Source organism: Elephantulus edwardii, unplaced genomic scaffold (assembly GCF_000299155.1).
Source record: "Elephantulus edwardii isolate Elephantulus edwardi_28Jun2011 unplaced genomic scaffold, EleEdw1.0 scaffold00285, whole genome shotgun sequence".
Taxonomy (NCBI): Eukaryota; Metazoa; Chordata; class Mammalia; order Macroscelidea; family Macroscelididae; genus Elephantulus; species Elephantulus edwardii.
This window is the reverse complement of record NW_006400035.1, coordinates 1,803,430-1,826,227: the sequence shown is the minus strand read 5'-3', so window position 1 is coordinate 1,826,227 and position 22,798 is coordinate 1,803,430. Positions and strand designations below refer to the sequence as shown.

The 22,798-nt window shown below is 40.8% G+C and overlaps 1 protein-coding gene across 7 annotated transcripts in view; it reads left to right on the top strand.

Moving 5' to 3' along the window:
- FOXP1 (forkhead box P1) overlaps window positions 1-22,798 on the top strand; it is a 419,751-nt gene that overhangs the window by 150,160 nt on the left and 246,793 nt on the right. Inside the window, exon 1 of one of the 7 annotated variants that reach the window (XM_006900492.1) lies at window positions 18,466-18,831. The exons of 5 other annotated variants lie outside the window; for them this stretch is intronic. The gene's annotated coding sequence lies outside the window, so the exon portion shown is untranslated. Of the gene's footprint in view, window positions 1-18,465; window positions 18,832-22,798 lie in introns of those variants that run through there. One more of the 7 variants, XM_006900493.1, reaches the window with a different exon arrangement.

Here is a 22,798-nt window from a genome sequence, read left to right as displayed (position 1 = left end):
TGCTTGGCTTCACAGTCAGTGCTCTTGGCACCAGCAGCCAGGAAATTGAAAGATGTATTGTGATGGGAAAGCCTGCTGTTAGGGACCTCGCCAAAGTACTGAAGAGCAATGGTGTCTCTCTGGAGACTAAGGTGTGTCTGATACAGGCCATGGTCTTTGCTATCACTTGTTATGCATCAGACAAGGACTAAGAAGGACAGAAGAAGAATTGATGCCTTTGAGCTGTGGTGCTTGAGAAGAGTATTGAGGGTACGTAGCATGGACTGCTAGGAAAACAAACAAATTTAACCTGGAGAGGGTTAAACCAGGTGGCTCCTTGGAGGCAAGGATTCTGAGCCTCGGTCTAACATACTTTGGACACGTTGTAAGGAGGGACCGGTCGTTGAAGAGGGATATCATGCTTGGTAGGGTGTAGGGACAGCGCAGGAGGGGAAGGCCCTCTATGAGGTGGATTGATTCAGTGACTCTGGTAATTAGGATGGGTGTATCAGAGACAGTGCGATTGGCACAGGACAGAGCAGAGTTTAGCGCTCTTGTACATAGGGTCGCTGTAAGTCGCAAGCACATAACAACAACAACAATTTTAAAAAATTAATTTTGTCAGGAGTTTATGATGTCTTCTCCGAATTGGAGGAGCGACCCAGTTACTGCTGCTGAGAAGCTAGGTGGCTCAGTTGTCCAGAGTAAAGGCCAGTTTGGACATGGCACAGAGAGATTTGGGGGGGATCATTCAGAGGAAAGCTGGACAGGTGGCAACCTTGCTCGCTTGCTGCCAGCCTGAGAGCAGTGCTCCCTGGTGATGGATGGCAGGCACCTCATTGTTTCATGCACAGAGGGAGAGCTGCATGGTCTTTGGGGACCACCATGGAGGCTCTGTCTTGCACATTGTCATCCCTTCCGCATCATAGCCAAAATACTAACTCTGTTTTCCAGCCACTCTCTCACCTAGAAATCTCACTGTTGTTAAGCTCTTGTTCCTAGTCCTTGCATTTGTGTTTTAAAGCATGTGAAGCTTTCTTCTAAAGAATTGAAGCAGTGTGACTACATGCAATTTAGTTTTACACTACCACACCCTTTGAAGTTACATGGATACCTTTTCTCTTAATCAGTGCTTTAGTTTTTGCTGTAGATTTTATAAATGTTTCTTTCCTTTCTTGATAGACAACAGTATTTCCCCCTGCAAATACAGAGGGTGAATCAGTCCCTGATCAGGTTTTCCAAATGGGGGTTTTTCAAGATATTCTCATGAAAAGGAGTAGAATTGCTAAGTCATTTTTTAATATAAGGATGTCCATGTTTGGGCATTGAAATTAATTTCCCTTATCTCACCATACAAATAGCCACCCTACCATCTTTGATTTATTACCTAGAATGGTTCAGTGGCACTAAAAACAGAGGATGAGAAGACATCACCTTTGTGTGGCATCATTAGTCACAGCATTAAAAGCTTCGCACTGAATGGACCACAGCACGAACTCTCACCATCCCTGAGGGCTCCCCATTCACGCCTTTGTGCTGGGCGCCAGCTCATTGCTGGCTTCTGGGTGACAGTTTTATTTCTGCGTAGGTTGCTTCTATCCAAAAAACCCATTTCTGTTTATTTTCCCTTAACACAGCATGGAGGAATTTTCTGACATTCAAGTGTAATCTCTTATTAAAATCCCTATCTGTAAGACAAGCTACAGAGTGGGAGGAACATTTTAAATCACTTATTCAACAAAGAACTTGTGTCGAGACTATATAAAACCCCTTGAGAATTCTACAGAAAGGAGAAAAAAAAAGCCAATTAAAAAATGGGCAAAGGACCTGAATATACACCACAGAAAAAGAGAGACCCTGGCCGACAAGCCCGCGTAAGAGAGCTTAGCATCATCAGTCATTCTCTCCCTCATTGCTGTCAAGTTGCTTCCAACTCACAGCTGACCTTCCAGGGCATTTCCAACGTTGTAACATGCACGAGGAGAGACTACGATCTTTCAGGGAGCAGCTGGTAGATGCAAATCCAAGAAAATGCACCTTTGGTTCAGCAGTACAGCTCTCTATGGATCATAGAGTTTCCTTATTAGCCGTCAAAGCCAAAATGAGATCACTCTTCATCCCCACTGAAAGGATGGTTTTTAAAAACTAACAGGACTGAAAGCAACAATTAAAGACTGGGATGTGAAGAAATGGTACCATCACTGTGGAAACACAGTTTTGAGGGCCCTCAGAAAGTTAAACAGAATTGCCATTTGATTCCACAACGTCACTCCTAGGTTATACATGAAAAATTAAAAACAACACAGAACAAACATGTGCACAGGATTACTCAACAACCAAAAGATGGAAACGGTTCATAGGATGGCTACACACTACACAGTAATGTTCCGATAGTGGGATATTGTTACTGTGGCATAAAGAAAGATGAGGTCCTAATGTTGTAGAACTCTCCAGAACTGCAGTGTTTGTCCAGGAATGTTTTCGTCCTCCGACTGGGGACAGTCTTTCAGCTTTTCTATGACTTGATTTATGAAAATAATTGAATTTTTTCCTTCTTGGACAGGTTTCTACCTCACAGTTACACAGGTACATGCTGCTAAATGAATGAACCTTGAAAACACAATGCTGGGTGAAGCCACTCAGTCACAAAAGGACTGTGTGAGTCTGACAGTATGACAAGTCTAGAATAGACGGGTGCACAGATACAAAGCCTTCTTAGTGGTCACTGGCCTGATTTTAAAAAACAAACAAACAAAAAACCAAACCCGAACAGCTACCAACTATGCAAAAGCCTGGAAAAGATAACTCACCGAAAGAAAGATGAAGAAGGTAAGTTTAGAAAAAGTTGCTCTTTGTCATTGACCTTGTTGTTGTGTCCTGTCGAATTGGAACTTACCCGTAGCTCACCCTCCGGAAGGCGATAACCCATCCTTCTCTCGAAAGGTAACTGGTAGATTTGAACTGTGTGCTTTGGGGATCACAGTGCAGCTTCCTACCACTAGGCCAGTAGAGTTTAACATTAGGATAATACAAATATCTAAGGTCCATAGTTTAAACCCATCAGCTGCTCTGCGGAAGAAAAATGGACAGTCTCCTCCCATGCAGTCTGCTGCCTCTGAAAATCTGCTTGAGGGTCAGCTGTGAGTTGATTCGATTTGATAGTATACAACAGTGATGCAAATGCCCTCAGTGAGAGATAGATTGGCACAGTGACTGCAACAATGTACTTGCGCAAGGTGGAAATCATGATAGTGCAGGATAGGGCACAGTTCTGATCTGGTGTTCATAGGTTTGCTATGACTCATAGCAAACTCGAGGCACCTAACTGCAAATTACAGCCATAGAGGGGCAGAGAAAAGAGAACTAAAAATTAACACTCCCCTATGTCAATGAAAACAACTAAAAAGTATCAATGTTACAAAATGTCGGTTAGTATATTAAACCTGAACTCTCCTGCATTGCTAGAGGGAGTGAAAAATGTTATGTTGTTGTTAAGTGCCAATTGAGTTGTAGGCTACTCATAGTGACCTATGAACAAAAGTCCTCAACACTTGTGTGACTTTCATCCTTTCTCCAGGTTCGTAGGGTTTTCGGAGGCAAGCTATTATGGAAGTGGATGAAACTCCTGCTTCCAAGCTTGTTTAGTTTCTTAAAATCAAACATGTACTTATATGACCCAGCAGTCACACTCCTGTGTGTCTCCTTCACTTTTCTTTGCTCAGAAACAAGGATTTTTATAAAAGCGCATTTTGTTGTTGTTAATTGAATATTAGTAAGTATTTACTTACATTGTTCTTAGAAGTATTGGTTGTTGTTATTACATGCTGTTGAGTTGGAACCAACTCATAGTTGATCCTTCAGAGGGTTTTCAGAGTCTATAAATGGGAGGAAATTACCTGTCTTCCTTGATGATTCAGGTGGGTGGATTCGAACCATATGCTTTTGAGTTGGAAGCACAATTCCTTACCACTAAAACCCCAATGCATTAGAATCCACTCCAAATCATACCAGCCTGATGTACAACAGAAAGACACCCTGCCTAATCCCCTACCTTTACTTACAGCAGCTCCATACTCCAAGCAACCCAGATGGCTTTCAGTGGGAGGATGGATACACTCTTACACACCCACCCTGTAAGACACTCAGTTACAATAAGGAATAAACTGTTAAGATGCAAAACAAAACCTCAAAGAGATGCCATCTTACTGCAGTAGCAGTGGCAAAGTTTTAACAGGACAGCAAGTAATAAATGTTGGAGAAGATGTGGCAAGACTCGGACTTTTTCATAAAATGGTAGAGTCACTCTGAAAAGCAGTTTTACTTTTCCTGAAAAAGCTGAACATAGAAACTCCATGTGACCCAGCTATTATTCCACAGCTTGGAATATACCCCAAGAAAATGAGAACTGAGACACAGATGGAAATTTGTACACCATTGTTCATAGCAGTGTTAGTCATCATTGCAAGAACATGGAAATGGCCCAGATGTCCAACCATAATTGAAGGGATTGAGAAATTGTGGTATATTCACACAATGGAATACCACGAAACATATAGGAGCAATAATTTTGAAAATCACTGCCTAACTTATAAGGGACTGGAGAGAATTATGCTAAGTGAACAAATACTCTATAAGACTATTAGTATAGAAATAGAAAGGTAACTAGTAAAATGTGTATGAGGATCCAAGGAGGGGAGGGGAAAAACAGAGGTTATGAGGATGGACTGAGAGGTAATCATAAGGTCACACAATTTGATGGGTGGAGGGATAAAGGAAATGGGAAAAAATCCAGTGTGGAAAACAGTGTATACAAACTTTGTAAGCAATCCAGTGTAAAATTTTAAAAAAATGATTTCAGAAAATTAAGATGTTCAGTGACAAATTTCAGTACTATACTGGGTAAAAGAAGTCAATCTTAAAGTACAACAATCTCTAGGATCTATTTATATGACATTGTTGGAAAAGCAAAGTTACAGTAATGGAGACCTCTCCAATTACTGAGGAGTAGTGATGTTGGTTTGAAGATTAAGGTGCACCTGATCCAAATCACAGTTTTTTCAGTCATCTGCTATGCATTTGAGAGCTAAATAAAGATAACAGGAGAAAAATTCATGCCTTTGAGTTGTATTGTGGAGGAGAATACTGAATATGCCATGGACTACTAAAAGAAAAAACAGATATGTCTTGGAGAGAATGAAGCCAGATTGTTCCTTGCAAATAAGAATGGTAAAGCTTCTTCTCACATACTTTAGGCATGTTACTAGGAGAGGCTTTTCCTTGGAGAGGGACATCATGCTTGGAAAGGTGGAATGATGACAAAAGAGAGGAAGACCCTCATCTATGTGAATTGACACAGCAACTACAACAAAGGACTTGAGTGTCAGAAATTGTGAGGTTGACACAAGATAGAACCTTGTTCAGATCTTTTGTTTATAGAGGCACAATGAACTGTACTCTACTTGACAGTATCTAATAATAAATAATAATGTATTGTTAATAATAATAATAAATAATAAAAAATAAATTAATAATAATAATAAAATCCACAGGAGAAGGATGAACAATCCCCTTCTGTGTGATTAACTCCCTGGAAAGCTGCTGGAGTCATTTGTGTGTTGGTTCCCACATGGTGGCACACCACCACAACAACAACAACAACAGACAATACAGGGAGTTCTGGTGACCTAGTGTTAAGAAACTGCACTGGAATCCATCAACTGCTCTATTGGAGAAGGCTGGGTAGTCTCTTCCCATGTGATAAACTACTTCTGACAATCCTCTGGAGGGTCAGCTATGCTTCAGTTCCAGCTTGACTGCACACAATAACAACAACAGACATTGTCTAAAGGAAGACTATACATTTCATTCCTTTCTCAACTATCTTAGGAAGTGGTTTACATTTTTACTTACATGATCGTTTACATTTTACTCTTGAGAAGACAAGACTGCTACACTATATAGTTAAATGTCTTACCCAGAATGTCACAGCCAGTTAGTAGTGGACTTGGGTTGTAAACCTAGATTGTCTCTGTCTTTTCAAAGAATGTTGGAACATCGTAGCAAGAAGTTAGGAGATATGGTTTTTCCCCACCAAACATGTGCGTGGCCTTCTTTCCATTTCTCAGCATTTTCTGTCCACGACCTTAGACAGGTTTCTCAAGAGGTTCCAGAGTGAGTTTGTGGAAACTCCACTTCTGTTGAGGACATTTCATATGTGTGTCTTCATCTTTATTAGGGCAACCATTGGAATAAATGCAAAAGTGAACAAAAACCTCACAGGGACTCAGAAAGATGTAGTTCTTGTGAGTGTGCAAAAAGTACAAGATCTTGTTCACTGATTTTCACAAATTGGAGTGTTTTCATCTGTGTATTTATTTTCCTGAGATGCTTTTCAGTGCTTGTTGTTTCTAGAAATGAGAAGAGTGGGGAGGTGAATGGTCCATGTGAGACTGAAATGCAAGCTCACGTCTGTCCTTTCTGCTGCCATGTCTTCTATTTTCTCATTTCATCTCCTTTCTTACTTCCTCCCCTCCTTTCCTTCCCTCTGTTCCCTTTCTCTCTCTCACTCCTCTGTCCACTTCCCTCCCTCCCTCCCTTCCTCCCTTGCTTCTTGTCTCTGCCCTCTCTTCACACTCTTACTCATTTCTTCTTTCTCATCATCCTCTAGATTTCTTACATTTGAGTAAAATAAACCCTCAGTACATTTTAGACACCGCAAAGTGATTTCATTTTTTTTTTCCTATCTGTATTAGTTTGTACTTCTGTGTCACAAATTTTCACAAGCTTGCCCATTTTATTAGGTCAAAGTTCTGTAGGTCAGAAGTCCAGACACAGCATCACTAGGCTCTCTCTTCAGGGTGTCACAGGCTAAAATAAAAATGTTGGTTGGACTGAGTTCTTATCTGGAGGCTCCAGGGAAGAATCTGCTGCTTAAGCACATTCAGGTTGTTGGCAGAAATCAGTCCTTTGTGGAAGCTATAATCTTGTCTGTCAGTTGCAGAGTACTCTTAGCTTCTAGAAGACGTCTGCATTCCTTGCCATGTAGTTTTATTCATCTCCTAGCTAGTAATGGTGTACCATGCCTTTTTTCAATCTCTGACTTCCATTATGTATGATTTATGAACCCTAATTTAAAGGTTCATGTGGCACAATAATATCCCTGTCATAAGCTTAGCTGATATAAAACCTTAAATATATTTGCAAAACCCCTTCCTATCAATATTAGTGTTTAACTGATTGTCTAAGAGGTGTGCATAAGCTGAGGACCAGGAATTAGTATATCATCTTAGTATTCCGCCAACCACAATGACTTATAATATCTAGGATGTAAAGGCAAGCAGAAGCAGGGGATCAACTCAAAAGCATTTCATTTTGGGTAGCAATCACATTTAACATTTTATAGTTTGAGTTCTGTTTTGCTAAGGGGAGTTCCTTGTGCTTTTGAGTATTGGTTTTCTGTAAGGATTAGATAATTTATTTTCCTTTTGTCCCAAAAGTTGTGTTTTATATTTATTAACTCATTTGATTGAAAATGTGTTCGTGATTGTTATACTTCTGTTTATTTGCAGAGGACTGAAAAGTAGGCATCGTGTAAGATGAACAGTACAGTCGTGTATTGCTGGATGTTCAATAAGTTTATCATTTCTTCAGTGTTGCCCTGACCTATCTCATGTCAGCCTCCCTGACCTATCTTCTCATATCTTCTTTTAGTTCTTTAGCTATTTATTCGCTTCCTTCTTCAAATTGAGTTCTCATTTTAAATGTAACTGCTACTACCTTAGTGTGGGGCTCTGACTATTTCTGGATGTGTCTATGTCTTGTCTCTGGCTGCATTAGAAGGAAGGAGTCAGGAGAGGCAAGGAGCAGGGCCACCTCTTCTCCACCACAGCACAGTTCTGAAGCCCCGCCTGGTACAGTCTAACTACATTTGTTGTTGAACGGGTTTTGCTTGTGGAGACAGGACTGAACTGTGCTTGGCGGGGTTCCCACGGCTGAGTGCTTAGAAGGGAAGCACCAGGCCCTTCTGGGGCCTCAGGGTGGGTTTTCCAGCAGCAGCAGCAGCTGAACATGTTAACCCTTTGCACTATCCAGGCGATGCGTGGTACAGAGTCGTCACCTAAAGTAGCTGTTTCATTTATGAGATAATAGAAAATACACTTCCTGTACTTGCAGGAAGAGTAACTTTAGCATTTGTTTGGGAAGGTTGCTACAAGTTAATTGTAAGATCACTACTAAAGCATTTCATTTTTTGAAAGCACCCAATTGACAGTCATAAAACTCTTAAAAGAGAGGGAGGCTGTACAAATGGCAAAGCCACAGAGGAACAATTTCTTTCCATATTGTCAGTCAAAACATGCACGGCCACTGGGTAGGAGGACAGTGACTCGTCTCCAACTCCTGAGCCATCTGATACAGATATCACTGTTTTCTGGAAAATTGTTAGGACTAAGATATTATCTCTCCCAACACCCCCCTGCCCCACACGTCCTTCTTTGAATGATACACTCACTCTCTCTTCTTTTTTTTTTGGTAATTTTTCTGACTTTATCTTAAGCCTTGAGATGCACATTCAAGGTATTTGATCTAGTGCAAGTTAGTCACCTCAGACTCATAGCTGACCCTCTGGCAGGTTTTCAGAGATAGTAATTTGCATGGGAGGAGGCGTCCCATCATCTTCCAGGGAGCCACTGATGGAGGCCTCTAAGCAATGGGTATCATAGTTCCCATGTTGAGAAGCCATTGGAAAGATGGGGATGGGGTGATAACCAGGGTGAGAGCCTGATGTAAACTAAAACCTAGAAATGCTGTTTTCATTATTAGATTGTACACTTTCTTAGCCTTGACTCTCAAATATGGCATGGAATTGAAGCACTCGTCTTAACAACAAATGATTTGCAGGTGTTCATTTTAAAGTTCTAGTAAATTAAAAATGTCAGCATAATTTATTATTATTATCACATAGTTAATAAGAATCTCAGTTTCAAATATTGAGGGTGATGCAGAACTGGGCCATGTTTCTTTCCATTGTACACTGGGTTGCTGTGAGTCAAGGCCAAGTCAATGGAACCTAACAACCTTTCCAAATATTTAGAGTCGCATCAGTAGATTTCACATATACCTATGTGGAGCATAATATGTTCTAATGATTCAGAGGAGGTGTCAGGACCTTATAATACTTCCGTTTTTATTATGAAGTTTTTTTAATTATGAACCTAAATCCACTGCCATCAAATTGATGCTGACTGATGCAGAACTGCCCCAACCCACAGAGACATTGAGTCTAAGAGTGTCGTTATTTACATCTACTTCTGCCAAACTTTAGGTTAACAGCCTTACCAACAAGGCCTTCAGTACTCCTTTAGGAACTCCACTTAATGCTTTATTATAGCTGTTCCGCAGTGTTGGTAGTTCTGAACGCAAACCCTTTATCTTTTCTGATTTTCTTGTAAAATGACTCTGCCTTCCAGGCTCCTCTCCCCTTGCTTGTCTTCTCTGTGGTGAGGATTCTCCTGACCTAACTTGTATTGCGAAGCAGTGGAACCAAATTGGTAATAATCACAGAGCAAAGGCACAGTGGCCAGGAGCTTCCAACCAGCACCACAAGTTGTTCAAAAAGATCAAGCTATTATTACAGTTCAGCTGAGACCTCTTTAAGAAGTAACAAGGACAGAGTAGGTCAATTTAAAGGATTTTTTGTGTTTTTGGTTTTCAGTCACTTTAAAAGGAAGTACTGGATCCAGTGTGGAAAACAATATATATGAACTTTATGAACTTTTGTAAATAAACCAGTATAAAATAATAAAAAAATAATCAATTCATTTTTTTTTAAAAAGGAAATATTGGTAAGTTGCCAAGGCAGGTAAAACAGTAAATGGAAAAATTGAGGCAGCTTCTAATAACGTGTTTTTTGTGAGGGTCAGCAAAAAAGAAGACAACCCTAAGATAGGTGTATTGACAACAGTGGCTGCAACAGTGGGTTCAAGTGCAGCAAAGATTTTGAGGATGGTAAAGGACTGGGCAGTGTTTCTTACATTCCCAAACACTGTGACATGGAGCCGCCACGGGGCCTCTTGACAACAGCATCATTTCAACTTTGGACTGCATTTCTGTCTTCTCATTTGTTCTCCCTATCTGTCCATTGTACTTCAATGAATCTGCAGTTGTAAATCTGTCTTTCTGATTTAGTATCAACAGATTAAACCTCCAAAACAGGGCAAGAAGGCTCTTTGACTCTAACTGACAGGAAGAGGTTGGACAAACTGCTCAATCTGTATGCACTTTCAAGTCTCCTCTCCTGTAAAGTAGGGCTACTGACTTCTTACCTAAGTGTTGTGATCCTCAAAGGAAATTGTTTATAGATACAGGAGGGAAAAAAATTAGATGTAATGGAAACACTTTCATTGTTATGCCGCTAGCCCAAACTAATATGCAAAAGTAGGATGCCGTCTTCAAGATTGTAGGCATCACTTCATCATGCTTCTAGGTGAAGTATGTGTAAGTGATTATAAGTAATAAATATCTTTTTTAAAAGAGAACTTATTGCAGACACCGTTTTCCCACTGTTAATGAGGGTAATTTTACTTGGTTGAAGGCTTGCATTTCTTAAGAATTAATGCAGTAATCCAGTTCAAAGATTTAAAGAGATCTAAGATTTTTCATAGGTTGGGTGCTTGTGGATGTGCTCTTATCGCATAGCAGCTAATGGACTTGAACGCCAGTCTGTCATTTATGTTCCCCACTGCATGGCGACTTTGCCCTTGGAAGTGAGTATACTTTCTAAGCATTGAAGATCATTTGGAAGTGCGGCTGATTTGTAACACTTCTGAGAGGTAGCATCCTGTTTCTTGTAGCCGTAGCCTCAGATTCTATTGAAATGGGGAGAGCTTTCTTTTTTTGGAGGGGAAGATCTTTCTTAACGACATGTTTTAATCTTAATCTGCTCGGAAGTGTGGACTACTAGACAGAGAGAAGGTGCCTTCTTTGATTTCTTTTCCTGATGTTTGCCTTTTCTTATTTTTAATGTATTTTTAAAAGCTAATTCATGGATCGTTGTACTCACTGGTTAATTCACAAGAATACAAAGGTTACATACATCAAATTCATAACTTTCCTTTTAGGATAATGATGTATTATTAACAGCTAGCAATATTTTGTAAAGGTTTATTTGTAAAGGATGTTGGAATTGCTCTTATTTCTCCATCAATATTAAAAACCCCATTTTGAGGCAATTGGAAGCATTCACTTTTCTTTCAGCATGTGTTCTGTAGTCAGCATCACCGTTCTATGCACAAAGGAACCTTTGTTCCTTAATTAGAAAAAGAGCTAGAGCTCATTAATTGTGTGGTCCCAAGTAATGTTAGCTTGAATGTTGAAGTGATAAAACGCTACAAGGAATGATCAGGCCTCAATTGGAATCTTCTCATGCAGTTCTAAGAACTGTTCATAATTAAATAAATAGCCAAGGGTCTTCATGGACCACCCTCACACCCTGAACTGTTCTTGAAGTTTTGACTGGCTGCTCATTAACTATGAACTTGAGAACACACGTTTTCACAGCCTGGAGCAGGGAAGAGTATATGCTCCCTGGAAGCCTAGAACTCTATCTGTGAAAGCCCACAGAGTGCTTGGTGGGATTTCCTTATGTTGGTGGACACCACCCCTCCCTCCATGTTAAATATTTAGGCTGGTGGGTAAATGTTGGCAAGCACAATAGCAGACACCTGAAAAGCTGATTAGGCTAGTAGTGGTTGATTTGTACTTGCAAAGGCACAAGGAGGAATATGCTGTCCTCTGCAGGCACTGGCTTGGAAGGAATTGAAGTGTCCAAAACCAGAAAGCTATCAAACTAGACTGGCAAAGGGTTAGGTTCATATTAGTTAGCAGCATGGATCCCTGATTTCCACATGAAGCACAGGCATGTCATTAGCCTCCCAGAAAGACCACAAGTCCAGTGTTCCCTCAGATATTAACAGTGCGAATAGTGGCCCTATTTCCCTGGGTATGATGGAGATTCCAGGAACGGAGAAGGAATTGAACAACTTGAGTGGAAAGTCTTAGGGTGTTGCTTCCCTATGTCTTGGCTGGACCAGTAAAGGACAGAGGAAGGAAAGAGATATGAGGAATAGAGCAGTATCTGCAGGCCAGAGATCTAAAGTCCAGCAGTGAATTTGAGAGTCAATCCAGTGCTCTTTGAGAAGGTTCAATCCAGACAGGTAGCTGTTAGCTGATCCAGAAGAGAATTGACTCAGGGCCACTAGGCAAACCTGAGATCTTTTACCACCACTGCACTCATCTACCCCTTGTGGCTTTTCCCCCTTCTCTTTCCATCCCTGCCACAGAATAAATTGCCCTCATCCTGCTAGTGCTAATGTCAAGCATTATTAACAAAAGGAAGAAGCAGAGATCCAGCAAGTGGAGGCATGCAGCCATTTCCCCTTTTGCTGACAGTTGGAATGATCAGAAATGAGGACGATGGAAACAAATATTATTTCCCCAGAATAGTGCTCTGTCATTTAAAGAGACCTTCCCTAAGTATGTCTGTGTGTGTGTGTGTATCATTTCCCCTCAATAATCTTCCCCCCCCCATGTTATGTTTCTGGGAGAAAGAAAAATAGATTTTAAAATGCAAAAACCTTTTCTTCAATTGAGTATGCAAAAATCTTATTGCAGTATTTATTCCCAACCTGCTCTCATAATGTTCAGTCAAGGAGAAAACAGCAAAAAACAGTTGTTGATGGACTTAGCACAGAACTGGATTAAATAAGCATTAGTCTACTGAAGCTGATTACAGGAATATGAAAATGCAGTATCTTAATGGTACATATTTTTATGTGGCAGCTCAGTTGCCTTTCATTTTGCAGCTAATATGTCTATTCTTATGAGTCATTTACTTCTTTAATTACCTTTTGCAGGCAAGGCACCATGGTATATTAATGTGAATGATTTTTACTGCCAGTTTATCATACAATGCCCCAGAAGTTGAAAGGCGTAATTGACTTGGAAGAACAGCTCATGAAGGAAACAATATTTAGTTGACAGTTTTCCTTGTACTCTCTGTTGACGTTTATGAGTTTACACTATGCTAAAGGAGTAATAAACACAATTTTCTTTCAATAACAGGAAAGAGTAGCTTCTAAAATACATTTGTAGAGAACACATTTGTTCGTTTCTTGAATAATATGAAAAGAACACATTTCCAGAGATAAGGCCATTCAGATTGCCAGTTGAATTAAACCTTTGAAGGTGCATTTAAACCTGTCTCACAGCATTAGGAGATATTAGGGTTCATGTGATTGAATCAATTTAATGAATATTTAAATTATATACAGATCTGGATAAATCATATTTAAATCTAGATGTTAGGGGAGCCTGATATTAAGTATTGCCTTCCAAACTTCCCTGGGGAGGGAAGGAGCCTGGGAATTGCCTGGGAGACTTTCAGAGAAGAGAAAGTCTGGCAGTACAATGTTGGGAAAATAAAATAAAGACAACATAGTAGGTACAATGCCTTATAAGGTCTGGGCTTTGAACAGTTAAGGATTTAGGTTGGTCACTGCTGTGCTGTGTTCTGGAATGGTGTGCTTGCTTAATCAGGCAGTTAGCAAGTGCCCTTTGAGTCTTCATGTCCAAGGTCACCTCAGTCCTGGGGTCCATTTACTGTCTCTGAGCAGGCCCCAAGTTGGCACATGGTTGAGAGGGAGTTAAACTTTTCACAGTTTTCTGGATTGTTTGCCGTTCAGTCCTGTGCAACATAATGAAAGTTTTCTAGCCATCTGTTGTTAAGCTGGCGGTGAGCAAGGCCAGTATGTCCAAACAAAGTTTTGGCCTGCTGTAAACTTAACCTGCCAGTTCAGCATAGCTTTGCTGACCCCTCTAGCTAGCAGGGCAGCCCTTGGTACCAGGCACTCATTGCCTGGATCTTTCTAAGGGGAACTCTTTTGAGGGACGAGGGTGGGGGCCTGTTTACTTTTTGCTCTCAGTGTTCTTCTCACTGGTTTGAACTAGTTTATACTTAATCTTTAGATATATTCTCTCCCTCTCCTCTCCCCCCTCAGGTTTTGGAGTAGGAAAATGCTTAATAGGAGACTAACTTTTAGAACATGCTTACGAGTGTGTCAATAAACATACGTGAGGTGGCTGTGAAGGGCAAGGACATTCCATGCAGGTATTTGTTTCATTGTCTTTCAATATCTGGGGACAGATACTAAATGCAGTGGGCGTGTCTGCATTTATTTCTTAGCTTACATTACCAAAATGTTTTCATAGCTTTAAAAGGAGTTTTAAAAACAATTCTTTTGTTCTGCATTCTGTAGTGCATACTGCATCATTAGATGTCAGGACAGCAGGCAGCAGTTACGGTTGAGGATGCTCCCTGCTGGCCAGGGCACTACCTGCTTCTCTTCCTGTTCTCAATGTGCCCCAGCTGAGGCTCAAAATTCTTTCATTACTTTGTGGTAATTTTGTTCTGTAGGACATGCTTAATTTCTATTTCCTATTGAGTTGTGTTTCCTTAGATGCGTTTGAAATATTCCTGTACCTTTAGATCTTTAGGGGTGTGTATAAGTGTTGGTATTTATAAATGTGTAGGTTATATGTTTATATACACAGTTGGACATATACAGCCCTGATGGCACAGTAATTAAGTGCTCATCTGCTGATGGAAAGGTTCCTCTTCAAAAGCACTGGACTCTTTGTGAGAGAGATCTAAGAGTCTCCTTTTGTAAAGATTTATAGTCTTGGAGACACTGTGGGCCAGTTCAGCTTGGTCCTGGGGGGTCTTTATGAATCAGAATTGACTTCATGGCAGTGAATTTGCTTTTGTGTATATTTGCATGTGTCTATAAAACTGTAGGGTGGTTTGTGCTCGTGTGTGTGTGTGTGTGTGTGTGTGTGTGTGTGTGTGTGTGTTAGAGAGAGGGAGAATGAGAATGAATGTGAATGCTTTTCTGGCCCTGTCCCTTACCCTTGTGACTTTCCTTTTATTAATGACAGCTTCTCAGTGCTACTGTATTTTATATTGGTCCTGCAGTGGATTATTTTCTTCCTACCATTATTTACATCTGTGCCCTACCATGAGACAACTGAGGTGCTTACACACTGAGATGCCAAAGTCCTTAGAAAGTTGTCCTGTCAAAGGTAGTATCTTTTTGGGGTTTGAATCTACCGCCGGCTTCATGGGAAAATATAGACAATCATCTACTGTCATAATTTACGTTTTTAGGAACCCTAGGGAGGGTTGCTATGCATCATAACTTACTCATGAGTTTGAATTCTTGAAAAGAGAACTGTGGAGACACTGCTAACCTGTCTCAGTTCATAGAAATAATCGAAGATAATAGTAACTGTTGATGTGCTGTGGCCACCTTCACCCACTGTTGGATGAGCACATCACAGTCCCCCATGGCAACAAAGACAGAAGCTGCTAGGAGGATGCACACTTGTCTAAAGCAGCAATGTGAGAGAGATTTAGCACAACCTTACTGCAGTCAGGACCAGAAGTTCTGTTAATGGGGGTGGGAGCTGGAGAAGCAGAGGGGTAAAGGAAGACGTACAGCCCGGCTCTCCACCCCCAAAGGCCATGAAAAAACACAGTTACAAGGAACACGCCTCTTGAAATAAGTGTATGTACCCTGACGTACTCTCTGGTTATGTATGTCTGTAAGGTGACGGACATACACAGTGCTTTAAGATTTTTATTTATTTTTTTTAAGCGTATTCAGGGTAGAGTTTCAGGTAGAAATGTCAATCAGGTGCACCTTAACGTGTCCTTACTCTGGGAGTCAAAGTCAAGCAAGTAACATTGGCATTTAGGACACAAAATTATATTTTGTTGTATGTCTTTTTTTGTTTAAGAAGGAGGAGTATATTAAGAGGTCACCTACTAGCTGTGTTTTTACTGTCTTAAACTCAGCCCTTCTGTCTATTAAAATCAAACCACTGTGTAAACACTTGGTCTTCACAGTGGCCACAGGGATCAGGTTTCACCTGCCTGCACATCTTCAAGCAATTAGAGCAATTAGCATGAAGCTATTTCACATGCAAGGATTCAAGGTCTAAGGTGACATTCAAGTCCAGAAGTCTGAAAGGAAGAGGCCTAAAGCATAGCTACTGTTCCCGTCCAGGAGCAGACAATTTCTCTTTTAAAAATGATAGCTCTTTAATGATGTTATTATGAGGTTTTTAAATGACATATCAAAAGTTGTTTATATCAAAAAAACCCAACAGTCATTTAATTACACTAATGAAGGTCTTTATACATGGCAGATTAAAAAGAAATCCTTTTAATGGTCATGAGAAAGGCAGTGCTGCTCCTAGTGATGACGACAGCTTTCTCTGGGGGTGAAATGTGTTTATAATGTAAGGGAATTTGCATTTTTTGCTTTTACATGGTAGACCTCTCCTTTTTTTGAGCAGGGGCCAGTTGTCACTGCAGCAATTATACCAATATGGAATATTTAGTTGGGAGCGTTTTGTGTTTCTTTCGAGTTTTTTGTTTGTTTGTTTTTTATTTTAGTTTTAAAAGCAACAACATTATATTTTAATATGGGAGAATAGTGACATCTTTCAGTGTGAGATAATCAGCATTAGGGCATCAGAGAGTTAAAAAGTGTGACCAAAGGTGGCTTTAAAAATAAAACAAACCAGTCTTAGAATTCAGTAGAATTTCTGTTTTGCTTTGTTTGTCAGTTTTGTTTGCCTCTGATGCTTGCAGTTTAGAGACCCATGATTCTTACTTGCACAAGCCAGCCCCTAAACTGATTTTTAAAAGGGCTAGTACTTTTTAAAATCAGATTTTACTATTGGTTTTATATACAAATAAAGGGGAGGGTAGTTTTAAATATCCAAGCATGCTGAAAAGGAAGGTCCTGCTCTGTTGTCCCAAAGGGTCAGGGACCCACTGCAAGCAAAATTGTAATGTGAGATTTTGTCACCCTTTAACTTGCTGTTGCCTGTTTTCACAATTGGGAGAATTACATTTTCATGATGGATATTGATTTTAATGAAAAGGAAAAGTTTATAATTTTTTAAATAATTGTATGTTTGAAGAAAGTTTCTGCAGCCACTCCTCTCCTTAGTTGCTCCAGTGGCTGGAAAGCTGCCGTTCTGAATTGCTCTGTGCCATTGAAGGCATCTCTCCATGTGTGACTTCAGCCAGGGGCTTTTGTGTCCACTCAGTCATAGCTCTTCTAGGGAATTGGACTGCTGGACCTCTCTAACCCCATCTTGGTCTGTACCTTTACCTCATCTTTTGAAAGATGATTTCCCCATGGCCTGTTTGATGGTACCCACATGCTCTGCCCTTTTAATACTGTACCCTGGGCAGATTCAGGGGTTGCTCTCCAAGGCCAGCATATTGGACACGGAGCAAAGTAAAGGTCTGCCTTTTCCCCTTTGCCCTTGGAAATTTTGCTTCTCTAACTGGACCAGCTGTCTGTGGACTATCCCCTTCTGTGGCCTGAGAGGCTGGAGTAGAAGTACTGTGAAACTCCAGAGGGAGGCCAGACCGTAAACTGCAGCTTTCCCTTGCCCCTCAGTCTAGCACCTGTTTCTCTGATCTGCCTTTTGAACTATTTTTTTGTGGCTGATCAGTTCCACCTAATATGTCTCTTGATTTCTGCTATTGTAATACTCGGGCGACATGCTGTTCTCTTCATTTTTATAAGCTTTAGATGCTTCTGCCTGTCTGTCATATTCTGGTGGTTTATCTTCAGCGTCTGGATTTGCTTTCAGCCTTGAATGTCTATCAAGCTGCTTTTGCTTTGAATGTGAGATCAAAAGAAGATGAATTCTAGTAAAAAATTTCCTTGTATGAAGAAAAGATTGGGGCCTATGTAAACATCCCACTGACAGCTCCCAATGAGTTATTTTAGCCGAGTCTTAGCACCTGGGTGACAGGCAGTCGTTGGCATTCCACTCTCAGTAACACATCACTTGCTTCCGTGGCAGAAGGGCACTGCTTGTTCTCCAGAGGAATCCTGTGCTTCCTTCTTTATTTATTCATTTATTTACTTTTGTTTTCCTGACTCTTACTGTTTGGCTTCTCATTCTATTTCTCAAGCTCTGCCTTGAGCAGCTTACTTCTTTCCAGTGTCACTCTGATGACAGAAGACAGGACTTTGGCAATTAGCTTGAGGCAGGAAGGAGTCTCCCAGTAGGCAAGCCAGGATTTGAGAGCTAGTTACAAGGGTATAGTGGTTGATTGTAGAGAAGAAGAGCCAGCAGCAGAAATCAGGAGTATGCATCCCTGGAACATGAGGTGATGTGAGCTTTAAAAACCCATGTGACACACATCCTTTTAAACCTGCGAAATCAGAATTGTATCTTCATTTTAAAAAGCCAAACCAAAAACCATCCTGCTTATGTAAAGGCTACCAGTCAAATACAAGAGTGGTCTTATTTGGTGAAGGGGCTGAGTGAAGGTGCATGGAGCCAGGGCCCCCCAAGCGTGTGCTAGCCCACAGACCTGGGCACTGAGGCAGGCAGCCGTAACAGAATTCTTTCCGTGCCAGCTTTGAAAATTACTTGCAAGCTCCAACTGATCTTTCAACTTTGAAAGTGAAGAATTACTTGAGGAATTCTTGTGGTTTCTTTGTGATTTAGTCAGAGCTGCCTGCTCCGTGGAGGTGAGGGCCTCCCCCCAGGTTGCCTTCAAAGGGCGCCCTTCCAGGTTGCTCCTCCAGCTTCAGTTTCAGCTTCAGCTTCAGCCCTGGCCACACAGCACTTCCTGTTTATTCAAACATTTTACCACTCTGCAAACCCCAGCTTCACAGAACAGCCAGAACCCATCTCCAGCGAGAAGACGAACTCACAGGCAGGCAGTCCGAGCTCACTCCTTCAGACTCCGTTTTCTCTGTAAGTGTCCAGAGAAAAAGGACCATATTCACTGGGTTCAACTTTTCAGCTTGGCCTCTGCCCCTAAGCAGACCTCTGAAGGGCAAGATGGGATGAGCCAACTTGTTTACTGCTCTCTGCTACCCTCCCTCCTCCTCTCTCCATCAAAGGCTGTTTCTCCCCCGTTTAAGAGATTGAGAATACCAGCTTCTTCTAACTCTGTTAATTCACTCCTGCTTTCGATTGTGGCTGTGGAGATTATCTGCTAAGCGAGCAGCCTGTGACATCAGGACAGTTTTCCAGGCTGAACCCAGATTAGAGCCGCTCTCTTTGTCTTGTGACGTTGTTTTCTGCTGCCTGCTTTTCCTTCTTGTTATCGTGGGTAAGAAGAGAGAGCTAGGAGCCGATGCCTTTGTCACTGGGACTCTGTGCCTGCAGAATTGTCCTCTTATGTTTGTGTCACAACGCCGTTATCATCTGTGAATTGGGCTTGATAATATTTGTACCAATTTCATGCCAATAAAAGTCAGACTGCTGAAACACTCACGGTCATTATCTCATTCATATCACTATTGTTTAAACTGAGTGGGCTGGGAACGGGATGAGAAAACCCACCTCACTTGCGGCGATGGTTGTTAACTTTGATGCTGGAAGTCTCTTTTCAGAATCTTCAGTGTGGATAATTAGTGTGGCAGGGGAAGCCTCTGACGTGGGCTGTGCCTTGTCTCTGTGGTGAAGAGCAATCTAACTGCTTAGTTCTTCCTGTTGAAATGTCTTTTTTATAGCACATGGTTTGACATCTTTAAAAGGGTTCCACCTTTTCCTCTCTGATAGTCTTTCCTCTGCCTCTCTTGTGAAAGTGTGCCCCCGTCTCACTCTTGACACCCTCTCACCCCTCCCCCGAGGAGGACTTGGGTATAACTGGTAAGCCAAGGTGTTAATTTTTTAAAACTATGTCCTGGTCAGGTAATAGACAGGAAATGGAAAATTAGCCTTTTTGATCTTAAGATAATTGCTATTGCTTTGAAGCTTGTTTGTTAGTTCCCAGAATAATGTATGTAAATTTTAGTGTCTAAAAAGCATCTATGAAGATAGAGAAAAATATACTGTGACATTAGCCATACCTTTAATGGAAGGAATATTTCAATAAATATATGTGTGTGTTTATGTGTACTAGCTTTTGTTTAATGATCAGAAGCTCTTCTACATTGTTGGGGGGGTAATAGGTTTGTGACTACTGCCGTAAGGGTAATTTGTTTATCATTAGGGGGAATTACAGAAAAAAATAGAGTGACAGGAGGTATTTATTCAGATGTTAGTGTAGGTGTAGGGGCTGATAGCGCTGCGTGGCAACAGTGGGCTGCTTTTTCTGGTATCTCAGACTACTTGATGACCATCACATTTCCCAGCTCACAGGCTTTGTTTTTTCTGGATGGCATGTTTGATTATTTATCAGAAAGGGAAGGGAGTAGCCGAAGCAAATAAACATGTGACCAAGTTCTGTTTTGTTTTCCACTCAGAAAAGCCATGCCCTTTAACAGACATACTGAAAATAATAAATGCATTGTTTTATTACAAAAGGAAATTATATGTCGTTTGAAGAAAATGTGGAAGGAGAAGGCAAGGAAGTTAACCCTTCAAGCTCAGGGACCTTTTCTTTCTCCTGAAAACTTGCCAGACTTTTTGGCAGAGAACAAATTCACTGCAGTGTATAATATACATAGTGTGTTATTTCCCAGGATTAGCTGTTTGATGCTGAGACTTTCCTGGATGCTTTGCTTAGTTATACCTGTGTTAGTGTTTTGTGTATAGATTTATACATTTGTGTTTGTATCATTTGTGTTTGTGTATCCAAACAGTGATTACACTAAGACAGATTAGTAGTTTTGGACAAGGCTGAGTCTGTCTTTAGAGCTAAATCTGAATTGCTCACTTCCAGAAAAGTATACCAGAATGCCTGTGACCAGTGCCTGGAATTGTTTATTAGACGACAGCCACTTGGCCCATCCCTAAGATGGCAGGCAGATGCTGTGAGGTGAAAAATGTTATCTGTGTCCCTCAAAAATACCTTCTGGATTTTAATATTATGTAAAAGAATTGAGGCTCTTTCAAGTGATTGCAATCCCAACTCTTCTCCAAAGGCCTAGAAAAGGACTCATACCGTTGGTAGACTTTAAAACAAGCAAACTAAAGTACACCCTTTTGGTGTTAATTCTTGATAGCATTTGCATGACTGTATGTGCAGTGTGTCTGCACTCAAGTATGCACAGACTCACATGCACACACAGTAATTGTTTCCTCAAGAAAAACTCGACCCTCATTTTCTGTCGGGACTTCTTTACTTGGACACAGCCGGGAAAATTATGTGCAAAGTCCTAGCACAGCGCCTGACCCAATCATATCAAGCCCTAAAAATCATGACGGAAAATATTTTTCGCTGCCTATACTGTTTTGGAATGTGAATTGAAAATATGCACACAGAGGGATTCCCTCTCCATTGACTATATAAGGGAAGAGTGCAGCAGACCTCAGTCGCGTGGTATTCAAGTTCACACAAAAGACCTCTTCCACTGAGTATTACCCTGCATCTAACTGACAGTGGAAGTAAGGCTTGGCTTTGCTCCAGTGAAAGTCTAAGTTGAGAAGATTAGTCTTTCTGGATCTCTGGTGATCCTTCAAAAGCCAGTTGGGTTGGAGAATCCTACCTTTGTGCTTAAACACAGTCTTTGTGGAAATCAAAGAGCATAACAATGTCAATTTATTAATACACAGAACCCTTTCTTGGGACATACATAGAGTACAAAGATTATCCCACTTTTGAGGTTGTAAAATGTCCTACCGTTAAAATTATTTACAGTGTGCCTATATTTAGTATTCACCCTAGACCTGGAAGAAATGTGAGCCAACACCATGAGAATACTTTTTACCTGTGGCGTATTCAACCTGACAATAGGCAATCTCATGAGAAAGGTTTCCACCATGAAGAAGCTGAACTGGAAAATATAACTACCATGTGATGTAGTGAGAAGGAATCATGCTAAATTTTACTCTATTTAGGTTCAACTTTAGGATATATATAACTAACTTATACTTACCACCCAAGGGCGGGGGGGTGGGGGGGTGGGGGGTGTATGCCTGGGCAGCCGGATTCTACAGAGGCTTTTTTGCTAGTTCTGGTGAGGATTAGGGTGAAATGTTGACTCGCTAATGGGTATGAGATGATGTGATTCGGCCCCTTACTTAAAAACATATTTGGTCAGTAATATGGGGCTGGAATCCTGTTTGATTACACATAGTGGACTGTGTTTGGTAGAGCTTCCCAATTAAAACAAGCTTGGAGGCAGGAGTGGCATCCACTTCCAAAATGGCTTGCCTTCGGGAACTCTATGAACATGGAGAAATGACAAATGTTATACAGATGTTTAGGTCTTTCATTCATACAGTTGTTATGAGTCATTCGTCTACAACTCGACACTTAACAACAACAACATATATATTTGGGATTTATATTCTTAGTGATATACTGTTGCCTAAAATGTTTTGTTTTGGTTTTGTTTTACTCAGTATAATGTTGGCAATTTAACTTTCATGAAAATCAGGTTTATTCTTTGCAAAGAAGCATACACTGCTTATTGGCTGGACAAAAATCAGCACCAAGTTACTCTATGGTTCTAAACCTTAGGAACAAAAAAATGGAATGAGCTTCCGCAAATGCTACTATGTGATCCCTCAATCCTGGTGTGTGTTGGCCCACCTCCCAACAGTTACTAAATGCAGTGTAAAAATTAGTCACATGCTGTTTGCTGTTCTTAGCCCTTTGTTCAAGATTTGTCTGGAAAACTCTTTTTAAAATATTTTAAAATCATTATCTCCAAAAACACAATACCGTAGAGTCAGAACTGACTCAGAGCTAACCTTCCATTGGGTTTCCAAAGCTGTAAAATCTGTAGGAGGAGATTATCAAAAGAACTGCTGATGGATGCTGGGA